This window comes from Rhodnius prolixus, unplaced genomic scaffold, assembly GCF_049639745.1.
Source record: "Rhodnius prolixus isolate KJV_2025 unplaced genomic scaffold, Rpr scaffold_6, whole genome shotgun sequence".
NCBI lineage: Eukaryota > Metazoa > Arthropoda > Insecta > Hemiptera > Reduviidae > Rhodnius > Rhodnius prolixus.
The window spans coordinates 7070040-7082116 of record NW_027411634.1 but is presented as its reverse complement, the minus strand read 5'-3'; the positions used below and the strand labels follow the sequence as shown (position 1 = coordinate 7082116).

The 12077-nt window shown below is 31.8% G+C and overlaps 1 long non-coding RNA gene across 3 annotated transcripts; it reads left to right on the top strand.

The window, feature by feature from the left end:
- The first annotated feature begins 2646 nt into the window (after nt 1-2646).
- LOC141461524 (uncharacterized) lies at nt 2647-11668 on the top strand. 3 transcript variants are annotated; one of them, XR_012462964.1, is made up of 4 exons: nt 2647-2967; nt 4644-4759; nt 5155-5248; nt 5827-11668. It is a non-coding gene; the product is annotated as an uncharacterized lncRNA (long non-coding RNA). The 3 variants fall into 3 exon arrangements; XR_012462963.1 differs by lacking the exon at nt 5155-5248 and adding an exon at nt 3066-3161; XR_012462961.1 differs by lacking the exon at nt 5155-5248.
- Nucleotides 11669-12077: the final 409 nt, after the last annotated feature.

Sequence of the window (12077 nt, the reverse complement as noted above, 5' to 3'; positions counted from 1 at the left end):
TCCAGCAAGCGGGCTTAATTTTTTCAACTTTTTTCTGTATCGATATCTTCTTTTCACTTAAATTTACCGTTTACCTTTTATGATCGAAACTTAAATTAACTATCGAAAAATTTATTGCCAGCTAAATATACAATTTCTATACTAATATAAGAATCAGCATTCTTTTAAAATCAATAATGGTTTATTTACAAAAACAAGTAAAAGTGATAAACAGAAAAATAAACATAGCGATACTTTATGACAGAATAAACATTCTGACCTGACACAATTAAAGAAGGCCTTTTGTTAGTTTAAGTGTAGTTTATTTAGTGACGTTTCACTGAAATAACTTTATAGTTTACCTAACAAATTAAACTATTCATGTTCCAAACAATTAGTTTTAAGTATAGTTCAGATAATAATTGAGATCAAGGATAATAAAGAACGTCAATGATAATGAAGCTTTGCAACCACGCTTTGAAGTGAAAACTAAAAAATTGAAATGCTACTTAGTTATAAGTTGGTTTTAAGTAACGCTAATTCCAAGCAGTGATGAAAACCAACTTCATTTAGTTAGGTTAGTTTTAAGAGACTTTAAGTTTGTATATTGCATTAAATGAAAAAAAAAGATATCTCCTACTATTTTTCTCCCTAATCCTCTTAATATTTAACTTCAGTATGACATTAAATTTTATGACCAAGGGCAAAGCAGCTATGATATGGAAGCCAAAAATGGTTAAAACGAATTAAGTAAATAAGAAGTTTTAGAAGTGAGCCAAATCCTGACACACAGTGATGTGGCCAACATCACGCTTGAGATGGATAAATAGACAAACCAGTCTGCTATTTTAATAAAATATTTTACATATGGGAAAATAAAGAAAAATATTAACATTCTCGTTCAGAATTAGTTTTAGTGAAGTTAGGATGACGTTATGGATGGGCAAATTGGATATGGATAAAGGAGTTTTAATAGTCCTACAAATATTTTGGATGTAATAGTAAATGGCTCAGCGGACAATGGAGAAAAGAAATTGTTCTAGACAATTTGAGGTTTGTTGAAATTGGTTCTTTCTTTGTCACAAAATCTTATAGTTGTTGTTTTTTCTATTCTTTTTTTTTTACGAATATGTTGATTGGATTTATTGTAGTTTGTATATTCTCGCAATTGGTTTGAGTGAATTGATACTCTAAAAAATGAATCACGTGGACTTTATAAAAACAATAGGTTCCTTCTGTCACAGACCCAGTCGATAATAATCTCAATTGATTAATACTCTCAGCTACTCTTCATTAGTGCGGAATATTTTTGGAAGCAGACTTGTGTACTCTGCTCTGTCCCTCTATATTTATCATTAGCATCTATAGATTTTATTGTTACTCTCCTGGCAGAGACTTTGTTAATTATTTGGGCATCTATTCCTCCTGAAACTCATTAGTATTAATACCCTCCAATTCAACCATCCTTATGTTTTTTATTACCAATTATCACGTGTTGGAATTTCGTGAAGTTAAGCTATGATTTTAGATTAGCAATTTTATGCCAAGTATATATTATACTCATTAGGTCGGCTAGTTTTGTATGTAGAGTTTCAGGAAAAATGGAAAAATGCTAAATCCTCAATACTATTACATGAATTTCCTAGTGCTCGGTTGCTAACATTGTAATTTTATGCCAAACATATAATGTACTCATTAGGTCGGCTAGTTTTGTATGTAGAGTTTCATTAAGAAAGAAAAAAAGCATAATCTTCATTACTTTTGCATGAATTTCGTTATTTTGATTGAATATTGGACATATTTAAAATATAAATAAATTTAAAACGCTATATTGAATAAACTAAAAGATAGCTTGAGACGCTTTGTTCTAGAGAAAATTGCAAAGTCTTCCTGTGGTAAGACAAAATTAATAGTAAAACTTAATTTTTCGGAATCGAGCTGATTGATGTTTTTAGTAAGTAGTAAGTGATATTGTCATCCATCAAAGTTGGACAGCAGTGCATTTAAGCAGGAAGTCACCTTTGAGCGAATCTATTATTACCTTCAATGTATTTTCATATTAGCAAAAAGTAATTGCAGAAAATTGAAGTCTTCCTGTTGATTCATGGATACAATGGATTAGCATAGCTGAGGAACAACGTTAGATTTGTAGACAACCTTTTACTCCACATCTTCAACTTCTTATAAAAATAATAAGTTTTTATTGATTTACTTATAGAAATTTTAGTTACGTTACTTGCAAATAGTGAAATATCAATACATCTTATGGAGATTTATTAAGAATTTTCCTCGCTTGTTGTACCAATATTATTGTCCCATAATTATTAAAAAAGTTTCATAAGATTGGTTGGTTCTATTATACATAGTGTGGAATTTATAAGTATATTATTTTGGTATTTGCTCTAATTAAATCAAAGAATAAATGAAAAATTGAAGTCCTTATATTTAACTTAAAGAAATTGGGCAACCTCATTACAAATTCTATACATTCTGCTCTAACATTAAAATTAGGAATAGAAAAAAAAACTGACATTAAAATCATGCCAGTGCTATCTAGCGGCAATAGCTTAAACTAGAATGATGTAATTACATTGAAACTAGTTCCAGTCATCTCCGCTAGGTAGCATGAACATGTACTTTGACACTATTAAAATAAACATGAAATAACCTCGTAACTAAACAACTGTCTTATTAGGTAGTAGGGTAAAAAAGTAATTCGGTTTTCTCCAAATAGACTTTATCATGTAGAATCAGTAATAATTTGCTTTATTTATTAAATGTTCTTCATCCACGTTGATAAACATTTTATATCGTCACTATTTTAAAAAGAAGTTTTCCTCTAAAAAAATTTCCATGTTTAAAATTCCCTGTTTACCTCATAGTTTGATGTTTCTTTATTTATGGTTGATAGTATTAAGTTAAGCGATAACTTACTAGGAAATTAAAAACTAGTTTTTGCTTCATTACTGCGTTAAGGACTTCTTGCAGGTAAGCAGCGTTTTTTGTGTATACTATTACTTTTAACTACGAGTATGTGATTAGAAGTGTTGGGGTTCGGACTCAAATATTTCTCATTTATTTTATAGGACAACTGTACGCAGTATTATAGATTTCGGATCCTTTTTCTATGGTCAAGCGAAAATGTCAACCCTTAAACCTTTACAATTACTTCAAAATAAAAGGTTAAGATTATGTTTAGGTTACACTAAAACTACACCACTTGATGTTATGCATTCTGAAGCTGGCGAGCTGCCGGTTAATCTCAGAAGAGAACAGTTATGTTCTCGATATGTTCTGAAAACTATGAGCAGGAATGAAAAATTATATAAACAAATTTGTTAATTGAGTATTCATGATTTACAGTTGCGTTATTGGAGTTATAAGAACTCACCCGTGTTGTCAGTTAGTTTCACAGAAGTTTCGCATTTGAAACCTCTGATATATATCTCAGATAAATTACCATATTTCAATGCCAATTCAGAAATAATTTCACAAAATCAGCCGCATGTTAAATTCTTACAAGATTATTCTAATATTCCGAAATCAATAGTAAATAAAGTATTTCTAGATGATATTTCTAAACTATTTCCCTCCACATACACACTGTTTATCGACGGCTCCAAAATAAATAATGAAGTGGGATGTGCCTATTTTGATCCTAATAGCAATATAAGAAAAATGTTGAAACTGCCTGCCTATTCTACCGTTTATACAGCCGAACTGATCGCCATTCATCAGGCTATGGTATACTCTTACACTTTTGAATGCTACAGATATCACCATATTTAGTGATAGTAGAAGCGCCCTAGATGTCCTGTATCATTGGAAGTTGGCATCCGCTAATCATTTAATAATTAACATTGCCGAAGCTCTTATAAATCTGAAAAAACAAGGATAGAACATTAATTTTGGTTGGTGCAAAGCTCATTGTGGTATTTGTAATAATGAAACGGTAGATTTACTTGCTAAGGAGGCCAGTAGTTCTGGTGAGTACTTGGCGATCCCTCTTCCACCATCAGATTTAAAGGGCTGGGTCAAAAAAAAAATCATGGAAAAATGGCAGCGGAAATACGAAAATTCGGATAAGGGCTTATTTTACAAAACCATGGTACCACAGGTTAACCATAAAGTATGGTTTAAAGATGGTTATTTTGGCAAAAGAATTTACCATAATAAATAGAATGCGAGTAAACCATGGTATTTGCAAGTCATATTTGTTTAGAATAGGTAAATTGGTCTCTCCTTTTTGTAGGAGATGTAATGAGACAGAGGATTTTGAACACGTAGTTATGGTTTGCCGTAATTACAAAAAAGAAAGGGAAAAGTTTTCTAATGAGATCACGAGATATTGCCCTGTTTCCCTATATTTTAAGGAGATAATATTTTCAAATAATATCTATGTGTATTCTTCTTTGGTAGAATTTATTAAAAATTAAAATTTGTCAAAACGTACCAGCCAGTTATTGCTAAACACAAATACAAATTGTTGATTGGTTAATAGTGTTGTTAAATAGGTTGTTAATACACTGATACCATTAAAAGGTTCGCACCAGTAGTTTTAAATTCTAAATTATTAAAAATTTATTTTTTCCGACATATTTGTAAATTACAATGAAAACAATGGTATAAATAATAGTTTATATAATTTTTATTTTTGTTCTCAGCGTTCTTTCGACATTCTAATGGTAATTCTGAACTAGTTCAATTCAAACAAATGGCTGGGTTGATAACATTGATGACATTTTATGCTGTGTAACACGTTTTAACTCCTAAAGCAACAGTAAGTAAATGTTTTCAGCTTACAGCATGTTGTTTCTCAGTTAAGATATTATGTCTTATTATCTCTTTAGATTATAAATAATAAAGTATACAGTAATAGATTAGATACCTAGTAAGTGCAATGATTTGCCTAAATTCAAACTATCCAGAGGTACATGAACTTAGATTTACGTTTTTTTTTAAAAAAAAGGTGAATGTGCTTACACTTTTAATGATTCTCTATCATGTGAGGGCTTTTTAGTTATCAAATTGGTTTACTGAAGTGAATTATTAAGTCATAAACATTAATGTTGTACAGATTGCACATTCAGAATATTTAATTATATAATTTGATTGGTCTTTTTACTTCTTCAAAACTGAACTTTTTGCATCAATTAAGTCAAGTATCTCAAATAGGCAGCTGGGGCGTATCGTCTTCCGCTATTATAACTCATTTAATTATTTTGAAGGATCCTTCTATACTTCCAGCAAGTACGACCTTATTTACAAGGTAATTCGCATCCATTCTATTTTGATAATAAACTAAACTAGATTCTCTAAATGTGGAACTGTTCTTCAAGTATTCTTATCTATTATTTACTACGTTCAGAGTAATACTACATAAACTAATACTTTTTTCATATAAATTTTCATCTTTGTAGCTGAAAAAAAGTTTTAGTTTTGTTGAAAGGTTTTAATTTGATTTAAATTCTGTTATATTCTCCAATCACAGAACTATTTCTATTCTGTATAAAAAAAAACAACAAAAAACTAGAATATTAGTAGCATGTTTGTTGTATTGTTCAGTCTAAGTAATCTTTTTGATAAATAATAAGTATGTTTTTTGAAAATATATTTCATTTTCTTTGAAAGAAAGGATTAGGTTCTTTAAAAAATGATTTAAACTTTCATATCAATGCTTTAGTTTTATTGCAGTCACATTTATTTAATTTTTATGAATACATAATCAATTATTAGAAATGATTTTTTGTTTGTTTAGGTTCTTAATTCAAGTATATAAATACTCCGTAAAAACTAATTATTTTAGGTACATAAATATTGTTGATTGTACATAATGTTGATTTTCAGATTAAATATCTCGTGATACTGGAGAACTGCCTGCAAAACTGTTCATCAATAGAAGCCCAAGTGAAATAGACGTAAATCATCTATCCTAGGAAATTTTTGTGAAGAATCAATTAATAAAACAAGTATTATGTAGTTATTCTATCTCTGAGAGATGGTTGAAAATTACAAATATTATTATATTCTGCGGACGTAACCTGATTCTCATCAGATTGGTAAATTCTTAAGCCCGTAAATGGTAAAATTCAAGAAGGGTTATTTCTATATCAAAGTGAAGTAACGAAAACCGCAAGACAAGATTCCAAGACGAGGAAGATGTGTACGATAAGGTTAATTCGCTTTTAGAACGAGTTAGACCTGAACATGACATTCACTAATATTACATTAACAGTATAACTAAGGGGTCATTAAATCAACAGATTTGGATTTAATAAATAGAAACCTTATTTAATGATATTAAGTAACTACCTCTATATTTTCAGTTAAACTAGAAGAAAATTCTTAATTATTTTCATTAATTCTGAAACGTAACTTCTAATTATTAAAGTCTACTCTAGGTGTACGATCCAACTATGTCTTAGTTAATAATATAGTGAATCAGAAATCAAATACGTTTGTCCAAAACTAGACAAGAATTTCATATTTTTCAATTATTTTGTAATTGTGATTCAAAATTTAAGCGTGAATCCGATTGTTCAAATTGCGCACGCCGCTTGACGGAAATTCCTCATTTTTCCTATAATTTTGCAAAACAAACGTCAAATTAGGGCAACCCGGGGGTGTAAATTTCACGTCTAGATTAGTTATTAAAACACTAAAGCAGAAATCTCATTCTTTTCCTTAAAACTACATGACAATTTCTTGTTTATACATTCATTTTTCAGACGTAACTTCATATTCTGTTGTGAACATTCCACTTCTTGCTTTGTAATTAAATGTATAAAGCAGAAATCTTAATATTATTATTAAATTATTCAAGAATTTTTTATCTTTCCATTCATTTTGGAATCAAACTTCAAATGCGGGCTACCCTGTGTGAACAATCTACCTGTGACTTAGGCTTAGTTATTTATTCACCGAAGCCAAAATCTCCATCTTTCCAGTAACTATCGACGAAATTTTCATATTTTTTCACTAATATTGCAATCGTAACTAGAAATTCAGACTACCCTGAGTATACATTCCACATCTGGTTTAATTATTAACTCACTGAAGCATAACTCATAATACTTGAGGTTACTCTAAACGAGAATTCCTAATTTTTTCATTCATTCTGGAGTGGTAACTTCACATTCGGGCTACCCTGAGTGCACATTTCACCTCTTGCCTAATAATGAAATGTATAAAGCAGAAATTTCCATCTATCCAACAAACTAGACGAGAATTCATTATTTTGCCTTTTATTTTGTACTCGTAACTTCAAATTCGGTCTTCCTTTTGTGTACAATCAACGTTTGGTTTTGTTATTTTTGCAATGAAGTAGAAATCTCAATCGTTCCAGTGAAACGAGATGAGAACTCCTTATTTTACCATTAATTTTGCAATCGTAACTTCAAATTCAATTCTCAATTTCTCCAGTCAAACTAGACAAGAATTATTTATTTTTGCATTTTTTTAAAATCGTAACATAAATCTTGGCTACCCTGTAATTGCATTCCACCTCTGTCGTAGTTATTAATAAAGCTTATTCTTTTGCACAAAACTAGAGGGGATTTCCTCAATTTCTATTAATTTTGCAATGGTAATTTGGAATGTACGCTACTCGGTGAGAAAGAACAATACTCCTCTGTCTTAGTTAATAAAAGTATGAAGGAGAACATGGCGGACATATTGCAGATAACTATTTAAAAAAAATTTCTAGTTCAACCGAATAAATAAAATGTAGAATAATACTAAGAAAGCTCCTTTGGAGAAATCCAATCTGGGCCACTTGTATGTCTTATAATGCATTGATTATTTTAATGTAGAATCGTTCATTCTCAATTAATTAAATCTTACACTTTATGAACCAATTTCATAAATTTCTGTTACATAAAAACTGAAGTGTTTCTGCTACGGATAGAAATGTAAGTATTAGTAATGTGCAGACAGAAAGCCATTCTCAAAGCTTGAATATACCAGCATATTTCATGTTCTAAGGTGATTAAAAGTTTTCCTTTAAAGATGTTACTATTTTACTTATTTTTAAAATATTAGAATCGCATATTCATTCATATTTTACTTAAAAATAATTATTTCGAAGTGGAAATGCAACAATGTCCGAGTTTTAAACTTAAATTCTCGCGCCTCCCTCGTATAAAATATGTACATTTCCAAATTTCAGTTATAAAATATTACTCGCACAGAACTAAGAAAACAAAAAAAAAATCCTTTAAACGTGAACTAGAATTCAATTATTTTAATTAATAATTTTTACAAATGTTTGACAATTCGTTAATATTTTGGATAACAGCACGTAACCTCCCTTAGTCAGCTCAGTTAGTAAGAGTAGAGCGGCCCGGGGAGAGCAGTGTAGCCGAAATCCTTTCCCTAATCTGGTTATTCTACCTCTGAGATGGTTGAAAGACCAAAAACGATAAGGGGTAAAATAAAAATAAAGACTAATAAATTCTTATGCCTTTACGAAGACCTATAAAAAGTAAGGTTCGAGAAGTGTTAGTTCTATATGGAAGTGAAGTAACGAAAACCACAAGTCAAGATTCTAAGACGAGGTAGATTACGGTAAGCTTAATTCTTGTAGCACGAGTTAGACCTGTACATAACTGAGGAGTCATTAACTCAACAGATATAGATTTAATAAAAAGGAACCTTATGATATTAAGTAACCTACGTAGGTAATGATTTTTGACTATTTCGTAACAAGAGTGAAGAGGGTAGTTGTAAGCGCGTAGGGCTTACACCCAGATGCAGAGAGGAAAGCGAGCGTAAACGCAGTTTAAGAATCGATAAGTGCCCGAGGTTGACACCGCGACAAAGTAACGCAAATAAGATAGATGAAATACTTAAAAGAAATATAGAAAAGAGAAGGGTAAGAATGCACTTACCTTTGAGGTAGTGTAGATGAAGGTACTCAGTCTCAGCTTGATGATGAAGATGATGCCGTTGAGGGGATGGCAAAGGAAGAAAACGGAGGAAAGGGGTGTGCTTGTTTGAATGTGTATTGAGTGTGTGTGCGTGTATTTTCAGCACAGAGATGCGTAGGGGGAAGTAAGGGTCAAATAGGCGGAAACAGACCAGAAGTAATCCGTAGAAGGTTTCTAGGAAGCGAAGATGGCTAGCGGTACAAGGGAAGGCGAAGCAGGTATAGAGCCCAGAAGTGCGAGAAGCGGCCGGTGATGATGTGTTGAAGCGGAAGTGCGGTAACAGTACTTGAAGCGAACAGCTGGAGCTTGCAGGCAGAACAGTGCTGTTGAGCGGGGCAATATGCAGAACGGCGGAAGCGCACTAGATGCGTTGTAAGGCAGGTACAGAGGCACATACAAACTAGCTTGATCAGTGTCAAAGGCCTACTGAACTACAGCAGACGGAAAAACCCCACGGTTAAGAGAGAATAGAGAAGGGGAAGGTTGAAGGATGGTACGCGGCTTAACAGTAGTAGTGCCTACAAGCAGGAGGAAAATGAGAAGTACTTGCTGGAGCTAGTGTTATGTGAACATGACCTTACCTTTTCTATCGGCTTCATAAGGTATTTTGCTTATCTTTGTCACTTGACCCTTTAATTTTTCACCTTTACTGTAATATCCACCAAGCACTCGTTACCATTAATACTTTTTGTTGCCTATAATAATTACAAGGTGTTATGCAGAAATCATGGGGTACTACTAACTTTCCAATTGTCAACGAATTCACTCTCCCCATTCAAAAATCTTTTGGACAATAGTAAATGCTCTTCTGTTTGCATTGATCTACCTATTCGCGTTGATAATTTTTTATCTAGCAAAATCCTTTTTTCCCGATTTTATTTTATTGTTTTGAAGAAGCTCTTCAATTCTATAATACTTAGCATGTAAAATATAGAATTACTTCATTATTATGTTTAAGGAAAAGTTTTTTATTTAAAGAAAATTCCAATACGTATGTTGTGACGAGAATTCGTGAACGCTCGTACTCATGTTTAATGTAATATTTGTTAAAGTTCATGCGGCGCTAACATCAATCGGCTTGTTGTAAACTTGCAGCTTTTACCAGAGATGAATTTTTAAGGGTCCTTCTGTACTTCCAGCAGCACGACCATTATTAGTATGAAGTTATTCACATCCAGGAAAGTCTTATCTTATTATTTATTATTTTAGGAGTGATACAACAAGAACCAAAACTTTTTTTCATACAAATTATTTTTTTTTTGTATCTGAAAAAATAAAAAATAAATAAATTCTTTAGTTTAATTACATTTGTCTTTATTTAATCTTTTTTTATACATAAATTGTTACAGATGTGTTTCTATAGCTTCTTATGCTAGGTGAAATTCATTACATTGTAATTACAATATTGTTAATTTTCAGGATTAAATACCGGGGATTCCAGATCACTGCCTGCAAAACTGTCCATCAATGGAAGCCCAAGTGAAAAAGACGTAAAACATCAATCCAATGTGAATATTCCCACTAATTTGGTTAGGAATCTATTAAAAATAATATGAACCGTCGAAGCGACAACATCTCCTTCACTCATGGTTCTTTGGGAGAGAGACAGGTGATGAATGTTAGACTAGACTAGATAACATACGTTTGGAGAGACAGAGCGACCTACCCCCCTGCATTAAGTCGTACTGACGAGAATTTGTGCTGTTGCCAGAGGAAGGATTTGTGCTATATATAGAGGAAGGTTACAGCACTGCTACCTGGTGGCAAATTCTGACTAACTAAACTTATATAGAAGTGTCTCATACTCATATTTAACCATGTTGACGACTCACTAGGCCTTTCTAGAACAATTTTACATTCATATTTAACCAAGTTGACGACTCCCTAGGCTTATATTGAACAATTTACACTTACATTTAAGAATGTTGACGACTCACTAAACATATATAGATTTATCTTACACTCACATTTAACCACGTTAGAAACTCACTAGACTTATATAGGTTCAACTTACACTCATATTTAACCCTGTTTGCGTCTTACTAAACTTATACAGGACTATCTTATACTCGCTATTAGCTTATTTTTTTACCGCTTCACATGTAACCTATTTATTAATTTGTTTACTTTTGTCAACCTATTATACAAAATAGAAAAAAATGAAAGTATTCTACGTTCCAAGCACACCTGTTCCTTTAGAATTTAAAAAATGCATAAAAAACAAAAAGTGAAACCTTTGCTAAGTTTACATATTTTTTTCGAGGTTTTCGCTTTAATGATGAAATATTTTTAATTTTTTAAATATATATTGACAAAATTAACAAACAGGATACAAATTACATGGTAAAAAATAAGATAAACATGATTGTAATGTAGTCCTCTATTAGTCCTGTTAGTCACCAACTTGGTTAAAAGTGGGTGTCAAGTGTTTTTATATAAGTCTTGAGAGTCACCAACATGGTTAAATGTGAGTGTAAGATAGCCCTGTATAAGTCTTGTGAGTCACCAACATGGTTAAATGTGAGTTTAAGGAGGTCCAGTATAAGTCTTGAGAGTCACCAACATGGTTAAATGTGAGTTTAAAGAGGTCCTGTATAAGTCTTGTGAGTCACATGGTAATAAGTATGAGTAAGGTGGTCCTATATTAGTCTAAAGAGTCACCAACGTGGTTAAATATGAGGTTGTAAAGATTTTATAAAATTTATTGTAAAAAAATGTATCAATAATTAAAAAATAAATAATAAACGATTTATTTATAACAATATTGTATTTATTTTCCCTTTTAATCTCTCAATAATATGAAAAATTAAATAAAAAATGAAAAAATTGCGTAGAAATTAAAAGAAAATATAAAAAAGGATTAAAAATGGCTGCCAGAGTCGTGAGAGTGTGTAAGTAGCATTAAGGAAGGTTACAACAATGGCCGCCGAAGTCTAGAGAGTGTGTAAGAAGATAGCAAGGTTACAACAATGGCTGCCAGAGTCGTGAGAGTGTGTAAGAAGCATTTGGCAAGGTTACAACAATGGCTGCCAAAGTCTAGAGAGTGTGCAAGGAAGGCTACGAGAGGTAAAACAGACAGCACGAGCGATCTAGTGACAGCTGGTGGAACTAATAGTAGGGGGGGAGCCCGTTGTCATGGTGATATGACGCCATCTAGAGGGTATATAAGAA